The sequence below is a fragment of the Protopterus annectens genome, chromosome 5.part0 (assembly GCF_019279795.1).
Source record: "Protopterus annectens isolate FY-2018-M chromosome 5.part0, PAN1.0, whole genome shotgun sequence".
In the NCBI taxonomy this organism is placed as follows: domain Eukaryota; kingdom Metazoa; phylum Chordata; order Ceratodontiformes; family Protopteridae; genus Protopterus; species Protopterus annectens.
The window spans coordinates 742637402-742657978 of record NC_056735.1 but is presented as its reverse complement, the minus strand read 5'-3'; positions in this window follow the sequence as shown (position 1 = coordinate 742657978).

Below are 20577 nucleotides of genomic sequence, written 5' to 3'. Positions count from 1 at the left end.
ATTTAGATGACTCTCTGTTTTTCAATGTATTAGCTAGGCCATCATTTTCAAGGGGAGGGAGTTTCATGTCCCAATAATTAAACTTAGAAAGTAGATTTATTTTGAATTTTGGTACACTTGCCCCTAGGGGGTTGAATTTGGAAATTAATTTGAACATTTAATTGATGTTTTGTAATATGCATAGTATGTATATTTCTATGTATGATTTTGGTATACTGTCTTTTTAAATTCTGCAATTGCTTAACTGAATGTGATTACTTTAGATTTATAAATTATACTCCTGGGTACTCAGTAAATTATTCCTCTGAAGGCTTTTTGGCTGAGGTAACAGAACACAATAAATCTTTCCAGCAGTTCTATAGCTCCTGTTGTTTTTTGCAGTTTTCATTTCTCTTGTGGTTTTTCCAGGGACAGGTACTAAGATATATTTATAGTAACAGACAAGTAGTACTGACTATTTATAGAAACAGTAATGTGTTAACAGATCTTCTCGCCACAGGACTTACAAGTAAATAAATGTCTCTAGTAGCTGTATGAAGGATATAGTAATGTCTGTGTCCAGGTGTAGTAGTGTATAAACAGCATTTCTGAGCAAGGTGATCAGATTCCATTAAATAAAACAACATGAAGTACAATACTATTCAAAGTTAATAAGACAAATTAAATGGTCTATTGTTAGTATGGCTGTATAGCTGTTACATCTGTGAATGTCTTCTGATAGTCTAACCCCATGCCTGCCAATGACAACAGGATAAGTGTTACCTCTCTGTACTGTGTACAGTACATGTCTCTCAAGTGTCATGCTGTCATGAATAGTGATCACTGCTGCCAAAAACCTTGCACACAGATATAAACCCATTTGAAGTATGCCAGTAGCACACTCACACAACATCAGTGCAGAGTACACCTTGGTAATCAAATATGTCACCTGACATGTAATAGTCCCCCGTAGTTATGTATCTGTAGGTGTTATGGCTTGGCCAATACCATCCCATCTGGAAAGCTTGAGAGGTATGTACATGCTACATCAGTTATAGGTCACTTCAAGATATAAAGTAAGGGTAGACCGGTAGAGTATTGTGCAGTACTGTCATGAACAATATAGCCTATGCAGTTGGTAACGGAATGTCTTTCTCTCCCTCCACCCCTTATCTGCATCATATATTATTATCCTTGTACTATGGGTATGGTTCTATTTTAAAATATGTTGTTCTCAGAACCTAATGTCGGGCCTTGCGTTCTGTTATTGGTAATTTACTATAATGGTTGCATACTAACATACCTTGTTGAAATATCAATGTTGTTGCTCTTTTGCCAGAAATGTTACTGGCATGCTGTTGCAATAATGAAGATTATTACATTTATGTCTGTGTTCTGTATGCTATGCAATTCTATTGTTCTGGGCTAATTGGAACACCCATGCATGCTGTTATAACTAATGTTGAAATTTTTTGCTGATGACTAACCAATACACTTTGACAAATCTCAACACCATAGCACACTTGGGTTGGCCAATCCCAGTGAATCTGCTTCTCCCACCTCATCTGGCCATGGCACCAGGTCCCAGCATGTCTGGGACCCAACCTGGAGCTGCCTTCTCCACTGGTACTGCATCACCCTTGGGTAGAACTGCCTCAAGTGCAGGGCCTGTCCCTATGAGCTCAGGCACGGAGAGGATCCTGTCACCCACAATCAGTTCCCAGGGTTAGTGCACAGGGACATCCAGTGGGATTTAGATGACTGACTGCACCAGATTGAGGGCAGGCTTGCCCACCTGGAGGGGCAGGCCACTCCTGGCACCCAGCCCCTAGCACAGCCACCTTCAGGGCTGTGAAGGGGCAGTGTTGACTGCCCATGGGTGGGGACCTCAGTCCCACTGTTTCCATATGGGGGCACTTGGTCCCCCAATTCCCAAACAACTTCCCCATACAAGGTGTTTACCACCTCATGTGTCATGCACTGCCTGTCTGCTGTCTTGTCTGTCTGCAAATGCAACCTCTCCTACCCAATTTACCTCCCTTAAATGTACCTACAATCTTTCTCCAACATTCCATTCTCTCTGTAAAAAAAAAAAAAAAAAAAAAAGGGCATCTGTCTTTGCCCCCATGTCCACTGTCATCACTCAATAATTCCACCAATTAATCAACCAAGTTATGTCACCCACACCCCTCTCTGTGGGATGTGAGGGTCCACATTCCAAATTGTCCACAACATGCACTGCTGTTGTTGTAGAAGAAATGGAGAGCTATGTTCCTTTCCTACACCCATCCTGCACATCCCTACTTGCCTTTCATATTGTTTTTCCCCCCTGCTTGCCCACATTTTACCACTTTCCTATCACCCCTTTTTTCCTTTGCCTTTTTTGAAAATAGTGCGGGTTTAAGCAGGGATAAGTGACACTTAGCATCCCAGAGCATCACGCAAACCCACTTAATACCACTTAAAATTGCTTTAATCACCTTACCTGAATCAGACACTGTTCTGCCCATCAATAAAATAACCAACCTTGCCAATTTTTGGACCTAGGTCCCTTTGAAGTGCTGCATAGTGTATTATGTCCACTAGGCCAACTCAGCCCTGGAGTATTGCAGGTGTTTTTGTAAATATATCATGCAGTAGAGTGATGTAACATTAGGAAAAATATGCACCCTTGCCAAGTATTGAACCCAGGACCCTCAGAAACTACAGTACAGTGTATTATATCAGTAGGCCAACTCAACCCTGGAGAGTTAGTGGTGTTTTTGTAAATATATCATGCAGTAGAGTGATGTAACATTAAGAAAAATATACACACCTGTCAAGCATTGGACCAAGCAACCTCTGCACTACAGTACAGTGTATTAGACCACTAGACCAACTCAGCTCTGGAGTGATAATGGTGTTTTTGTAAATATATCATACAGTAGAGTGATGTAACATTAGGAAAAATACACACTGCTGTCAAGTATTGAACCCAGAACTCTCTGAAATACAATACAGTGCACTACACCACTTGGCCAACGCAACTCTAGAGAATTACTGAGGAAGTTTTTTGTAAATATATCATGCAGTACAGTGATGTAACATTATGAAAAACATATTCCCTTGCCAAGTAATTAAACCAGGACCCTGTGCACTACTGTATAGTGAATTAGACCACTAGGCCAACTCAGCTCTGGAGAATTCTTGTTGTTTTTACAAAGATATCCTGATTACCAGTGACACTATTTCTACATATAATGCATTAAATGACAGAGTACCTGGGCCTGTGATGCAGACACTGAACCTACACAAGCAAAGATATGTTGATGGATTGACAGGAGGCCTACAATATCAGGTAGAGTTGACAAATGCACAGACTGTTGCAGAATGTCCACAGTTGTGTCGCCTACTTATGGCATGGTTGTCATCATACCTATTCTGTATGCTGAAGTACTGGCAAGTCAGTGCAGATTGAGGTTACAAAGGCATGACATAGAGATCAGTGTCACATGTCATAGCCATCCAAACACACATGTTCATGCCAATCCTGTCTAACACACTGTATGCATGCACATATGTCTTGCAACTGCACCTCCCATAATAATGACTCAGTAACTCTATCACTTACATTCCTAGCATGTCTGACATCTGGACACACACAGCTCAGGTTCACAGTCCAGTCTGTTGCACAACAACTACATGCTTGTCAATACAACATAGAAATAACTGAGCCCTACAATGTCCAGCAGAACTAGTTGCTGCTACCACAGTCACTGCCACCCATGGTAGCATTTCAAAGGCCTGGATGGTGGAACACATGTCACAAATATGAATATGTGTCCTAAATGTCCACTACCACACTCTGGATGGCAGAACTACTTAACATATGTACCAGAGGCACATGCCTCGCCTGGACTGTTATGTGTATCCTCACCCTGGCCATGTTGTGACACAAGACCTGACACTGCTCCCTCACTGACCTATACAGTTTGCTGTCCCCCAGTGTCTTCACAATCCTATATGACTCCTAGTCAGAATGCAGCAGCTGTGGCCTGCTACACATGTGGCAGTATGTTCAGCCACCTGCTACAGACCTACCATACCTCCCAAACACCTAGAACAGGGTATCCACACAACACCCATACATAAAGGGTTGGGGGGAATGTTCAGGTGACAGGGACATGTGTTACAGTCTCCCCTTAGAAACATACACAGCTGATAGAACAGCATCAACTACAGCAGCATGCACATTCAGATAAAAATGATGTATGACACTCACATTTGCCTGTCTCCTTACTGACCCCAACACACATTGTTAAACAGTAACCTGCCACAGAATCAGAAACTTTGTTAACAATGGCTAAACATAGCATGCAAAACTGTGGACATACCACATCAATCCAAACAGTGAACAGTATTTCTACCTACCGTCTGTGATGCTGTAGCTCCCACACCTCGATAATGTCCTCCTCACAGGCCAGGAAAAGGGCCAAGACCTACATTAAGGCCTTAATTATAGCACTGTGTTGCCATGCCTTGCCATGCCATTAGCTAATGAAAATGCAATCTGGCTTTTCTGGATGCTATTAGCAAGAGTAAGTCAAAGTTTGATGCACAGGCAATCACCTGTTCATGAGCATTACCTACAAAAGGCGAGTTGCTGCCTATGGTAAAAAGGTCCGTGACTTTCTTCATGAAGACAGTCTGTGATTTCCAAGGAAAACCACTGGATTTCTGCTCACAAAGGAGTACAGCACTATACCAGGTATGTCATAGAATTCACCATGTAATGGAATCCAGAAGGGGGGATGCAGTCGTGGGAAATAGGAATTTCAACAGTAGGCCTCAACAACATATCTTAGAATGACATGTTGCTGTTAGTCTGCTGTCCAGCACCTACAGTCTTCCCTTTTGGCTCTGTCTGCAGTGACATAGATCACAGCTCTGACCTCTGATTCCCCCTAGCAATGGTCAGCTCATGTACAAATGCTAATGGATTGTCTGTTGTACAATAGTGACAGTAACTACTGGTGGATACAGCTGGCATATCACATCATGTACTGTCAGTAAGTCCCTCTCAGTCTGTGAATGTCATACAGGCTTAGTTCAACAATTGTCCAGGTGTCCCTCACTGTTCTTGATGTACTCTGGCTAGGTCACTGTGTACTCCACACCTGTATCTCATTGCCTGACAGATGTGGTTAGCATACCTGGTGACCCCCTGCAGTGAGACAGCAGGTTATAGTCAGTAGTTGTGGGGGGACACAGACTCTGCCTCAGCAACAGTGTGTACATATTGAGCATACAATTTAACGGAATGAATACACTACCAGATATCAATGTACCATTGCTGTGTTCCAAGGGGTCTGGCATGTCACAGATACATTCCCCACACTCTGGGGACACCCATTACATATTGTACAACTGGTTTCCACACATTCACATTTGTCTGGCATGTGGTCCACATATAGCAGGCATATGTACACAGTCTGCAAACATCTGGGTACTGCAAATGTCAAACACCTATGAGGATGACACCCTACACCACATATGCACTTCTCTTAGTTATTGTGTAGCACAAATGTTGCTGGAATGTCCACATGCACTTGTAGTACCACTCACATATTTGTTGGATGTTGGCTGTCTGACATGGTATTGTAACTTTGCCCATAGGCGACACACCACAGTTGATGGCAGTGATGGATGTGGACACATAATAACATAGTCTGTCACAGCACACAGGCCATAACTGGTATACCTATGAACATACAAGGTTACTAGACATGAGTCCTGAGTCCCCATGTGCCTAGACCACATGTTAGCCCATGTGCATGCAAGGTAGCACCTGATGACCCCCTCCCAGTCCAACAAGGACACAGGTGATATCCCAAGGGTGTATGTGCAGTAAACCATCCAGTTATCTAGGTTCTGTCTGATAAGGTGTAAATAGCTACCCTGCTTGATGTAGACAGGGTGACCATTCCACTGCAGTGTGAGTGTGAAGGACACACATCTGAGCTGCCAAGAAGACCAGTGGATGTCACACACCAGGCTGTGTGTGTGTGTGTGTGTGTGTGTGTGTGTGTGTGTGTGTGTGTGTGTGTGTGTGTGTGTGCACGTGTGTTACAGTGGAGCTTGAGTTGCACTTGTGCAGCAGTCCCAACAATGTGGAGTCCATGATTTCCTCACATGGCAGACAGAGGTCACTTCTGAGGAGTATGTATGAAACCAGTAGAGGGTTTGGCTTATAGCCTATCGGTGTATGGTAGATGTCTGAGGCCCTGGTACTCCCTGGTGGGGAACTTCTGTGATAACCCCAGCTGCTGCATCTGCTGTGTGAGGTGAATGATGAATGGGGCATTTTACACAATAATGGGCCTTATTGTAGGGAATACAGGGATGTTAGGACCCCATGTCCCTGGATAACATACTCGTAGGTATGAGGTGGGTCATGTAGAAGGTTTACCATCGAACAGAAGCAACATGGTGGAGAAATGTCATGTTGCCATTGACCTGTGTGCACAGATCCCACACAACTAATTGTGTGCCTACGATGTTGTTTGTACTGTGATAATATGTGGGGATGTCACTCTCCCCAAAGGGTTGACCCTGCATGTGCTGGTATGCGGCATGAGGCCATGTTTCTGCCACCAGTCATGTATCTGCATGAGACCTTTCTAGGCAGATGTCCACATCACTAGAGAATCTGGTGACAGCACACAGCATGCAGTCGTCTGCATAAATGGTTGGCCATCGGAAAATGGCTATGCCCTTCACCACAAACATGTACATCACACATAACAGAGACCCAAACACAGAACAACAAGTTATGCTACCAGTTATGGGTCAACCGCTTGGGGTGCATTCCCCTATGTGGATTACTTGGGTCATGTCAGTATGCCAGAGTGCTAACCCTATGGTAACATATGGTGTGATGCATACTTGGGAGTGTATATCTATTATGGCCAGGTGGGTTATACTGTCAAAGACTTTGTCCAGGTCAAGGTAGGCAGTGTGCACTGTCAGGCCCCATCCATGGCTTTGGTGACTGTGTCAAAGAGGTCAACCGAGTGTAACAGACATGATCCCTTCCTTGACAAAGCCTAACTGTGCATGATGGAGTGTGTGGAGGTCACCAATATGCTTGTTAATGAGGTTCACTATAAGCTGTGCTATTGCTTTACAGAACAGCTAAGTTAGGCTGGTGAGTAAATAATATGACAGAGTAGTGGATGCACAACCTTAGTGTTAAGGTGTGACAGTGGTTGTCCTTCACATGGCTGTGACAAAGGTGGTAGTCAGGCCTCCTTTGAATACAGTGGCTTATGTTGTTGCAGGGTTATGCTTGGGGTCATGTAGGATGCATCCTGTGATGTGATAGGCTCTCATGGTGGATGTAAACCATGACTTTCACATGGCAATAATGACCTGTTCCCTACATATAGGAGAAGGGGGCAGGTATTGTGGACATCAAATATGCTATACCTACAACACTGGTATAGCTGGTGTCCTTGACCACCACAAATGAGTAGATGCAGGTGCTTCCTGGGATGTTGCAGACATATGTGCAGAATGGGAGATGATTGTCTGTAGTGTATGTCAACAATGTGGGCTCTGGGTTTGCTGTACAGGTTTCCAGGAGTGATCCCATTTGCTTGTTCACACTAATGAGACATTGCTTGTAAATGGGGACCTGCTACTAGTTTGTCTCAGACAACGGTATGTCATCGCTATTATAGACACTTATGTATTGCAGATGTCCACCAGACAGGTCTATGTATCCTTGCAGAGGATGATGTAGTCCTGTTTGGATATACTTGACTCTATGCATCTATACAAATGGACATGTAGCATGTGTGTATTTGTGGATATTGGTGCCAGTCTCAACTGAGGGATTTGGGACTCTGAAGCTGTGTATACCACCCCCAGGAGGCTGTATTCCATGTTGGAGGTGTATGCATATGTGACCCTAGCTAGATAAGTATTGTGGGAAATGGTGACTGCTAACATGATTGCATGATGGTTACTTTGCCATTGAGGATGACACTGTGGGGATGCTGCAGTGGTAACCTGTGTTGTGTAATATCAACTGCAACACACCTTCACCTCCTTTGGGGGTAGCCCCTAGCTGCACCAAGGTGTTTGTAATTCTACTGTTGATGGCTGTCTGGCCATTTGTGTGCTGGCATGGGTACATCATCGATTGTATGTTTGGGTCATTCAAGTGACACAGGATCAGGGTACAGACCCAAACCAGAATGCAGTTGTTGAGGTACATATAAGCAGGATGGGCTTCCTGGTCATATGTGGTGGCCGGTAGATAGCTATGGTTTGAATAGGTGTATTGCCACTGGTGAACTGCCTCTGCGGTATCCCCTGTGCATCCTACTGCCTCAATAGTGTGGAGGTGTGTATGTGTCTCATATATACTGAACTCACATGTCCCATGCCATTTCCACCCACACTTTGGGGTATGACTGCATGATAGGATGGTTGACAAGGTAAGGCTGGAGTGCTCTCTGCACCTATGCACCATGTGTGTGTGTGTCTGCACAGATGTCAGCATTTCCAAGGGTTAAGAATGCATGCATTCGGGGCAGAGTCATTCTCTCTGCACCTATGCACCATGTGTGTGTGACTGCACAGATGTCAGCATTTCCAAGGGTTAAGAATGCATGCATTAAGGGCAGAATCATGTGTAGGCACCTAGGGTATAGCAACATGGCCTTCAATGTGTGCTGCACTGACAGTTGTATGTTGGTAGTGATGACCTCACCACTTTTCCTAATGAAGGCACTATGGGGATGGCAAGAACCATTGCCAGATGCATGAAGGCCAGTTGAGACAAATGAAGGCCATTTGTTGAAAAGCATTGTGGTCTGTTAACCATATCATTCCAGGCTCACAGGTACTGGAACCCCCTGGAATACCACAGGATAAAAGGCCACTTGTTAAGTTCAATCATTTCTTGAATGTATTGTGGCATCAGTCTGGGTGACAGCAAAATGCTGCATAACGTTATGGACATATCTGCCTGGGACACATAATTAGTGTGCTCACAAATGTCTCACTGCATACAGTCCAGGGACATACATCTGAGGTCAGGCACACCAACATGGACTGTGACAGACTCATGACAGTACCTGTTGTTGAGAGACAGCAGTGCATATGCAATATGATAGTGTATGTCACCTGACACACAAGTAACTGTGACCATCCACATATACATCCAGGTGAGAGGCACATCACTGTGTCTCACAATGGAGTCTGCTATGTGTAACATGTGTGACGTGCTGACACCTGCATGACTGTGGGACACAGGTGTGTGGCCACATGTGGTATGTGCTGCATTCAGCTGTGGCATTCATGTGTGGCTTTACCTCAGAGGTCTCCTTTGCTTGTGGATGTGGATGTTGTGGTCCACTGTGTATGTGTGCGTGTGTGTTGTGTATGTGTGGGTGGCTTATGAGGTGTACTGATTGTGTTGACAACCTGTTTGAGGACAGATATGTGGCCTTGACAGGGAGAGAGCATGGACTGCAGGTTCATGCAGACTTGTAGTGTTTGTAGATGGTTGTCCATCCATGTACATGAGGCAGGTGCTACACTGTGCCAGGACACTCTTATCAACCAAACTGTAGGGCACTGTCCAGCCATATAGTCCAGAATCTGAGGGAGGAAGGCTAGGGAGACCTGAGGGGTGGGCCTACAGCCCAGGTTCTTATTACAACAGTAGGAGGCTGAAACCACAGCATACCATGTAGACAGGCTATGAACAAGCAGTAATAGGTGTAACAGATAAATGCATTTTAACACCACATAGCACATGCAGAAGCAGCATGAAACAGTAGGATCAGGAGGGCAATGCATGATGTAGTGTCACTATGTTGTTGATAGCCACATACATACTGTGGTGATAGATGGCAAGGTATGATGTGGGAGTTAGCGGTGGATAGTGGTGGCAAACATGGATGTGTACATAATGGAGAGCAATCTATGCAGTCCTGTGATGTGTTACCCCCTTCATGTCTTTCAGGTGTGATGCATAGATGTCGTAATCCACCTTTCTCAGCTGAGACTGCTGCCATTATTGATGCCCTGAGATTCCATCACTGGGTGCTGTTGACAAGGACCCACCATAACCAGCAAGAATGTGCTGCACTGTGAGCAGACCTCGTAGCAACGGTGAATGATATAGGCCACCAGGACAGGAGGTATGAACAGGTCTAACACCATGCTACAGATATAATACATCATGCATGGCAAAGGGCCACATCTTTGTCAGGGACTGTGTAGGCACTGGGGGAGGACCTGCTACATAACCCCCACTCTCAGCCACAGAGGAGTTCCTGGAAAACCTGGGATCAGCCACCAGCTCACAAGAAACATATGTTGTGGAGGTGAGTGGCATAGATTCCACAGCCGAGGAGCATCCAGGTAAGCCTCCAGTGGTCATCACATTAATATTGTAGCATTCATAGTGGCAGCCTCTGCATACTTGTACACATATGTCAGGTCATTTGAAGGTGGGGTTTTGTAATGGACACATGCACACATATTGTGAATGTCAGCAATTTAGGTAGTATCACAGTTTCTACTGTACATGTTGAGTAATGCACATATTATCCTGTACCAATGCCACATATGTGTTTGCTGAAAATACCTCTCCCCCACAAATCCATAGGTACCCCTGGTGTGGCTGGGAACCATCATCCTGTAGCCAGTGAGTGTGGAACTGTCTTGTTATGGCTAATCTATACCCTAGACATGTTAAGGGCAGTCTGTTTGCCATGGAAACTACTGTTAAGCTTAACCATATTGCAATATGTGTATATTCACTTGTTGCGGGGTTCACTGCAGTGCATCACATCAGTAATCACAGTAGCATATTTGCAGGAGTTGTAACATATTAGCATATATTTTTGTAAAGATGTGGCCAGTCTGCTATACAGGGGTGCATTACTATTGTGTAAACAGGTGCACTGTGTTTTAGGTGAAGGTCCATCACATACTCTGACTTGTCACATATCTCACAGGTGCATAGTACTAGCAACATTAACTGGATGTAGCTGCACTGCATGTTTTTGAGGGCCTGTCCATTGTGCGTCTGTTGTGGACTGATTGTGTGTTGTGCATGGCATCAGTCAAAAGGTGTGGTCTGTCTCATGGCTTTGTGGCACCTCACGTGTGTGTGTGTGTGTGTGTGTGTGTGTGTGTGTGTGTGTGTGTGTGTGTGTGTGTGTGTGTGTGTCTGTGGGTGAGTATCAGCAGACATTATAGTGCAGGAATTAATGTAGTCATGTGGCTTTCACCTCACAGGTGACCATAGGGTATGGAGTATGTCCCCCTCACAACCTGATGCCAGTGTCTCGTTGGATGATGATGGTGGCCATAGTGAGGCATGGGTGGTGGTGTTGGGTGCTGAATCTGTCTCATTGGTTGACATCCCACTTCCACTCCCAATGTTTCTGCACACAGTCAGTATGCCCACACATGCCCAGTCCCCAGCAACCACAGATATTGGGCAGTCAGTGGGTGGTGGCATTGAACAGGAGAGTGTGATTGCTATGGCATCTGTGACTGCAGATTCTAGCCATAGCCAGAGAGCTGGGAAGGTCCCATACAGGCAGATTGACAGGGGTGCTTGAAGGAAGACTGATGCCCATCCAGCACCTGTCAGATGTGTCACAGCATGTGTCACCCAATGCATGTTTCGGTCCATCATGGAGGTACAGGCATGTTGTGAACAGTACACCAGACGGATGCTCAGGGTCAGGGATGCCACACTGCCTGGCATGCATAACTCCTTCCACAGAATTGCTGATGCCTTACGTCAGTTCACTGATGTAGTGGATAGATGGTGGGGTGAGACATTGTCAGTACTCAACTCTGCAAAGTCTATGCTGGAACATGTGGTGGGAGTGAGGCGTCGGACATGTGGACATAGGTCAGGAACAACATCAGCTGAGAGTCCACGTGGCTATGCACAGTCACTCTCCCATAGTGGCAGTACCACCAGCACTACCGAAGGGAGGGTGTTGCGCACACCACAACATAGCAGGCCATGGGCACATGGTCCTTGGCAGTCTCGTGAGGGACACAGACCCAGCAGACACCACTCACCATCAGCAAGTAGTACTGCATCTGGCCCTGGATATGGTGGGCAGAACCAGTTTCTGTGTTCATGGTCAGAGACAGTGAACTGTACATTCTGCCATGTACAGTCCATGGCTATCCAACATACACTTGTGTAGGGCTAACACATGGCCTGACTGTGTGCATGCACACACTCACACATCACTGTCACATCCAGGTCAACAGCAGACACACACAGCTCCTCCCCATGGCCCAGCTGACAAGCACCCCTCCGGACATACACACACACAATGTCAACTGTATGGCACAGCCTAGGTCATTGGCAACCCCACATCACACCCTGTGCATGTGATGATACCTGAGCCACATCCCTGTTATCCATACCATCAATACAGGGACATGCTAATATGTGTCTGATGCACAGAGTGAATATAATATAGCTAATGGCAGTTTGTAGTGCAGTCATGTTATGTCCTGTAAGGTGCTGTCTGCTGGCAATTGTCATGCATACACATCAAACTGCATGCACCTTTGTGCCATGATGCTTTATTGTTGTTACTACTGCTGACTGACTGTTATCTGACAGACCTTATTCTGTTTCTGTTCCAGATGTCTGTGTGTCTAAGTCATGGGGACTTGCCGCCATTACAGAAGCTCATGATGGCATAGTGGCAATGCAGAGACCTTTTCCTCACCAAAGTACAGCTGTATATGTGCATGTTTACATAGGTGCGTATGTGTAATATAGTGTGTGAGGGACAATGGAGGCAGACAGCGTAATCTTGCATGCATACCCCTTGACACAGCATGCTACTCTTGATACATATCACCTGGGAGCTCCGTAAGATCGCAGGTTCATAGGTCCATAGAAGGTTACTAGAGTATTGGCCCTGGGTCCCTTACAAGCCTAGCAGTTACTTTATCCCCAACAGGATCATCAATCAGCATCTGTTGCCCCTGGCATTGATGGACACAGGTTGGACCCTTGGGACAGATTTTTGTTTTCCCATCCACTCATCACAGATGCACTTGATGAGGGTCTGCATCGTACTCTGTTTGACATGTATGGGAAGTGCATTCCTGAGACAGGGCAGCCCCTGGGAGACAAACCTGTCTCTCCAGCAGTTTTTTTTTCTGTCGCATATGTGATTCAGGCCTGTCATGTTGGTAATGTGCACAGAGTTAGACTCACATATATGGGGCAGCTGTTGAAGGGCTAAGCACAACATTGCCATCTAAGCATGCCACAGCCCACTTGAGACAATCTGTCCGATACCAAGTGGGGCACTACTGATTCGAGATTGCCTGCATGGAACAAGTGTTGAAGACGATGGATAACCTTTGCGGGTGTTAACATAGCCTTTCCATTTGGCAGAGATGTCTTCATAGGTACATACCAGACCGGCCATGATGATAATGTATTGTACTCACTGAGGACTATACAGAGGTAATGTACACCTTTTTTTCTGGATGCAGTTCCTTTACCTATGTGGTGAACCCCATCCATGTCTTTTCTGACCACTGCCACTACTTGATGGCTGAATCCAACAATGTTATCAACCTGAATACCCAGGTCTGTCAATGCAGTTTGTGTGTTTATGTGGCTGCTGTTGATGTGGGGAATAGTGGAGCCATGTCCTTGCCATATGGTATGATGATGGTACTGTTTTCTGCATTCACCTTGAGGCCAGGACTTTGGCACCAGCCCATACCCACTGTATGACCCCACTGCAGTGTGTTAACATCAGTTTGTGGGTCAGTGACAGACAACACACTATTTACAGTTGCTATAGCCTTAGGTAGTACCTACATATGTGGGTGGTGGCAGTTCATGCCTAGATATATGTTGGGCATGTGTATTCTGCTGTATGTGTAATACATACAGAAACACACACAAATAGTGACTAATGTGAGATTACAACCCCTCCCTACCTACTATTACACAATGGGGCTCACCATATTATTGCATGTGCCACTGGTTAAAATTGGTGTACGTGTGGCTGAAGAAGTACATCACTCTATGCCTTTCAGGGTCTCTCTGTCTCTCTCTCTCTCTCTCTCTCTCTCTGTCTCTCTCCTCCTGTCTCTGCCTCTCTATAAATTCTATATTTTATATGTTACCTATATATCTGTATGTATATCACACTCAGCAGGTCCAGATAGATCTTATATGCACTACATACAGATAGATGGGGGTTAACAGGTCTGATGGGGTGGGGATAGACAGTTAAGGTGTATAAAATGTCTGTATGCACAAGGGATATATGTACATCCCAGTTCTATAGCCAGGTGTGGGTTCAGACATGGGCTGAAAGCAGCTAAGTGTAGGAGCATGCCCAGTATGACCATCAATAGTAACAGTGAGACTCCAGGCCAGACCTACCTGTACTCCAGTCCAGGATTTTGTGTGCTACAGCCAATTGGCTGATGAACCTGTGTAAAGAGTCCAGCACCTCACTGATATACTGGCTGAGGGATCTCCTGGCTGTGTGCTGTCCTTATTAACTGAGTCATATCTAGGGTGGGTACAGAATGTATTGGACTGAGTATAGTTTTACATAATATGTGAGGTACATTTTACATAGCACTGCGATGACCTGGTATGTCAGTGGCAAATCAGTATAGCTCATACCTCTCAACCTCTTATAGCAAGAAATCTGGACAAAGCCATGAGTAAAAGTGGGACAAAGTCCCAAAAATAGGGACAATTTCTAAATATTGCTTTTGTAGACTAAGAAAGTTAATAGAATAACAGGCTTTGCATTACCATGAATTTTCTAAAAAGTGTGAAGTCTGGAATTCAGATGGCTGTCATTATTTTCTAACTTCAGTCTTTAATGATTTGCCACTATTTTGCCAGAAAACCACAATTTTATGAAAACTGGACCAGAAATATGAGGAAAAATCTGGACATTTTGCAAAAATCTGTCCAGTTGAGAGGCATGGATAGCATAATGTGAAGAAGTGCTGACAGACATTTGTCTACTGACTCCATACACTGCAGGGAACCCATGCCACTGCATGACTTGTTCTAGTCTGCACATTCTACATTTTTCTGGCCACTGGTACCTCCTTCCCCTTATCTGTGGGCCTTTGTCCTGCTCTGCTCCAGTCACAGGCTTTGTCCACAGTTACTGCTCTTAAGCAGTTGTAGTTATGGTGTGACTGGGGTAGAAGTCATAACATCACACACAGGGTTATGGACTTCACACTTCTGACTGTATCTGTTTAGCAGGTTGCCCATCATTGTGCCCATACATCTGCTCTGGTCCTCAGGCGGTTTGTGTTGCACTGTTATTATAAGGCTACATGTTGACCCTACCTCTCAAACTGTTACAGACAGACATCTGGACAGGACCATATACAACATTTGGACACAGGCCCAAACATGGGGACGGGGTCTTAATATTGCTCTTCCAAATGTAGACAGTTGGTAGAATGGTTTTGTATTAGCTTGCATTTTCTTAAGGGTATGAAGTCTTCATCTCAACTGTCTGTCATTGATGTTTTCAAATCAGCCTTTATTGGTTTGCCAATAATTTGCCAGTCAAATGCAATGTTATGAGAAACAGAACAGCTATATGAGGTATAGTGTGGATATTCTGAAAAGCCTTCTCATTCGTGGGGTATGGATGGTGCCCAGTGACTTGTCAGTACTGATACAGTTATGTGGCAGCCTTTATATCCTTGTGCTTGACTGACTTGTTGCAACCTGCTGTTAGTAAGGCACCATCAAGGTTACTCAGACCCATGTACTATCCATATCTGTGGCCCCCTATCCCTCCATTGTCCAGCTTTCCTGCAGTAACAAATATTTACTTCTGGAAAGTCTGTAGAACTCCTATCGTAGGTGTAGCTGACATGCAAAATAGGCAGCATATCCAGTCTTGAACCATGGACCTTGTCAACTGCAGCAATGTACTTAGCCCACTAAGCCATGGCAACCACCAGTCAGAGCTGCCTACTTCCTGACACTATTAACCACACACATACATAGCACATTGACCCCTGCATATTGTGGAAGTGGAACATGTCAGCAAGTTGATTGGGACAGCCCTGGAAATGTGTGGTCTTCTGCTATTACCTTACAAACATAAATGTTACTGCAGCTGTATGGGTACATAGTTTCATAGTTTCATAGTATAGTACTGGGCTATCTGCCCTGGGGCATTTGTAAGCCTAACCATAGTGATGTGGCTTTTGCCACCCCATGAAATGGTACAAAAATGTACAGATAAAATCTAGAATACTGTGCCTCTGTCTAGTAGTGACACAGTGAAGGTCCCCTTATATAATAGAATTAGTTTACTGTGCCCCTGTCTAGCAGTGACACAGATGTGACCCCTGGGGTAAACTTACGATCTCCCATCCACTCATCAAGATTTCTCTTGAAGAGAGTCAGTGAGGGGCTCTGCCTAATACGAACTGGGATCCTGTTCCAAAGCATGGGAAGCCTCTGGGTTATGAATCTATCCCTCCAGCATGTCCTATTCATACTTGTGCCGAGGTTTAAGTCTTTAGCTCTCGTGGTCCTGATGGATTTGGATTTTTGAGGTGGAGCATGTCCATCAGATCCTGATTGGACATGGCCTTGTACGTCAGGCAGAGATCACCTCTGAGCAGGCGGTATGCTACTGAATAGAGCTGAAGTTTCTTTAGTCTGGCAGAATAAGACATATGTTGGAGACCCTTGATCCTTTTGGTGAGGTACTTTTGTGGTCTCTCCAGCTGTTGCAAGTGCCAGGTGAGGTACATACCAAATGGGGCATTGTACTCAATCATGGGTCTGATGAGGGAGGAATATAGGGGTACAATGACATCCTTGGATCTGGATGTGAAACCCTTCATGATGAGGTGTGCAAGGTAGAATGTTTTTCTAACCACTTTGGCAACGTGGGTGTCAAATGAGAGGTCGCTGTCTACTTGGGTCCCTAGGTCTCTGATTACTTTTTCCGTAATCAGTGGGTTGCTGTCTATGTGATAATTTGTGGGTACTTTGTTTTTTTCCAAAAGGGATAACTATACATTTTTGGACATTTAGTTTAAGGCCGTGACTACGGCACCAGTTGTCCGTTTCAGTGAGGCCTTTTTGTAGGATGTGTGTATCTGCTGGTGTATCGACTATGGCACCTAGTTTGCAGTCATCTCACGAACTTTGTCAGCCACAGCCCTCCCATGTTTGCTTTAACATCTGAGAAATAAATGCCAAACAAGAGGGGTCCCAGGACAGATCCCTGTGGGACACCACTTGTGACTGGCTTTGAGTCTGACATTGCTCCAGCGATTTTAACTTTATGGGTTCTGTCCTTTAGCCAGTTTGCAACCCATCTAGTGACATAAGGGTTTACTTTTAAGCTGTTTAGCTTATCTATGATGCCTGAGTGGGGTATTGTGTCAAGGCCTTAGCCAAGTCCAGGTATGCAGTATGGACTGCTTTGCCCTCATCAATGGCTCTAGTGACTGTTTGAAAAAGTCAACCAGGTTTAAAAGGCAGGATCTGCCCTTTACAAAGCCGAACTGGGTGGGGTCAAGCGTCTGTAGGTCCCCTATGTCTCCGTTTATGAGTTCCATAATGATTCTTTCCATAGCTTTGCAGACCAGGCTAGTCAAGCTTATGGGGCGGTAGTTTCCAGGGTCTGTAGAGGCACCCCCCTTGTGGAGTGGGACCACTGTTGCTGTACGCCAGTGTTCAGGTACATATCCCGAAGTAAGGCTAAGGTTAAATAGCATTTTTATGTGTGGTTTTAGCTCCTCTTGGAGTTCACGTAACACGCACCCCGGGATACCGTCAGGTCCCATTGATGCTGTGTTTTGCTTTGTTTAGGGCAGTTCTCACTTGGACATCTGAGATGACAGGGAGATTACATTCAGCTGGGATAAGTATTTCTTCTTTTGGGGGTGAAGGAGGCGAGAAATTTGCACTGAACCTGTCAGCCAGAATGTTAGCAATATCTGTGGGTTCAGTGTATTTTTTGTTGTTGTGAACCAACTCTGAGCATATCTGAGGGTTTCCAGGTTTCTAACATAGCTGAAGAAGGCTTTGTGGTTATCTTTAGTGTCCTTAGCGATTTTTCTCTCTAAGTTTGCCTTGGATGTTTTTATGAGAGAACGTAGTTTTCTGCTAATGTTGATCAGTGATGTCTTCCCTTCATGGGATTTCGCTCTGACGTGCAGTAGCTTCCTTCTTTTGTTATACAATTTGTTTATGGCTGAGGTCCACCAGACAGGACGCTTACATTTGGTGGAGAGGGACTTGGATTTGTTTGGGATTGCATGATCCATGCATTCTTGGAGATGTCCATAGAAAGCATTTGTGAAGGATTCGGCATTGTGGGATGTGGTATCCACTGGCACAGTGGGCTTAAAGGATACCATCTCAGTCTTAAGAAGAGTGAAGTCTGCTTTTGAGAAGTTTTTCACTGTGGTCTTTTGTGCTAGGGGTGGAGGTGGGATATGTATATCCAGGGTGATTAGTTTGTGGTCAGATCTCACTAGTGAGGGGTATACTTCCGGTGTGGAGCATTTTGTCCCCATGTTTGTGATGATCAGGTGTAGTATATTATCTCCCCTAGTGGGAAAGGTGACTAGTTGTTCTAGTGCATTTGAATTTATGAATTCCAGGAACCTTTGGGCTAGGGTATTAGGGCTAGAATAATGTACCCAATCTATGTTTGGGTAGTTGAAGTCTCCCAGTATGATGGTATTTTGTGATACATTCATATCCTCCAATGTCTTCAGGAAGGCTGAGTGGGGTTCTTGAGATTGGGAGGGTGGTCTGTAACATGCTACCAGTTGTATAGCAGTTTTGCCTATGGTTAGTTGCACCTGTATGGTCTCTCATGCTTCATGTGTTGCTACTAGCCTGGAGGTGTGGGTGTCCTTTATGAATATGGGCACTCCCCCTCCCTTTGTGGTTCGGCCCGGGTTTTGGGGCCGAAAAGCATGATACAAGGTATAGCCTGGTAGCACTGGGGTGCTCTCAGGAGCCTTGAACCAGGTTTCAATTACTGCACAGACATTGATGTTCTCCATGCTGAGGAGTGCATCAAGTACCTGCATCTTGAGATTTAGACTTCTGGCGTTGAGCAGCATTACCCTTAGTTTTTTTCCATTTTTGTTTTCTAAGGGGTGGGTTTGTCTTTTGAGCCTTGCCTAAAAAAGGCACTATGGGGGTGGCAAGAGCCTTAGCCAATATCCGGAAGCCCAGTGGTGACAGGTGTAAGCCATCCCTTGCGAAGCAGCGTGGCTTGTCCAACATATCATCCCAGGCAGACAGACATTGGATCCCCTTAGAATGACACCAGTACTTGAGCCAATTGTTAAAGCTGATCATCTTGTCTTTGTATTGTGGTATCATTCTTGGTGAGGGCAAGATGCTGCTCAGGGTCAGGGTCATACCAGCCTGGGCTACATTATCGGAGAGCTCCTCTATGTCTCTTTTCATGTAGTCCAGGGAGGTACGTCTCAGGTCATTCACACCAGCATGGACAATGACAGAGTCATATTTGTACTTGCTGTGGAGTGACCTGAGTGCATGTGTTATGTGGCGGATCCTAGCTCCCGATAGACAGCTCACAGTCACCTTCTCCTTGTTCAGCCTGGTCAGTGGGACATCAGTGTGTCTGACTATGGAGTCACCTATTACTAGTGTATCAGGCAAGGTGTTTGGCCTTAAGGGCTGTGATTGGTTGACACACTGATTTATTGAAGTATGTGTTGCATGTGTTTTGTTTTGAGGTGGTGGATTTTTGGATGTCTGCTTTGGGAGCCTCTGTTGTTTTGGGAAGTTTTTTATTACAGCCTCCGAGTATGTCCTTGTGTTTTTATGTGTTTGGTTTGCAGTTGTGGTAGGTCTATGTGGGACTGGGATTGTTGTGTGTGTGGTTGCCATCTCCTCCTGTCTGGTCATGCCAGTCCTGAGTTGAGAGAGTTCAGCCTCCAGTTTGGCTATATAGTTGCATCTCTCACATGTATTTGTGTTTGTTGGGAGGAGGAGAGGGTTGTCTGTGTACATGAGACAATTGTAGCATTGTCTCAAGATGCCCAGATTGACCAGCTGAACTGGAGACGACGCCAGTAATCTACCACTCTACATGTTAGAACAGTATAAGGGAGTGGTATACCTTTAAGGGATAGGGGTGTGTCGAGGATAGGGGACCATAACTCTCAAGTGTACAGATTTTCACAGAATGTCCAGATGTTTGCCTCATATTTTGGGTCAGTTTTTCATAAAATTATGGCTGTCTGGAAAATTACTGGCAAATCATTAAAGACTGAAGTTAGAAGCTAATGACAAACAATTGAGTTTCAGACTTTTTAACCTTCAGAGAATTCATGCTGGTGAAAAACCTGTTATTCTATCAACTTTCTAGGTTTTTAAGAGCAATATTTAAAACTTGTCCCTGTTTTGGGGCCTTTGACACACATTTCTTAATGGCTTTGTACAGATTTCATGCTCTAAGTGATTGACAGGTATGTATGGGACTCCAACATTGACATCCATGCATCTGTCCTATGACC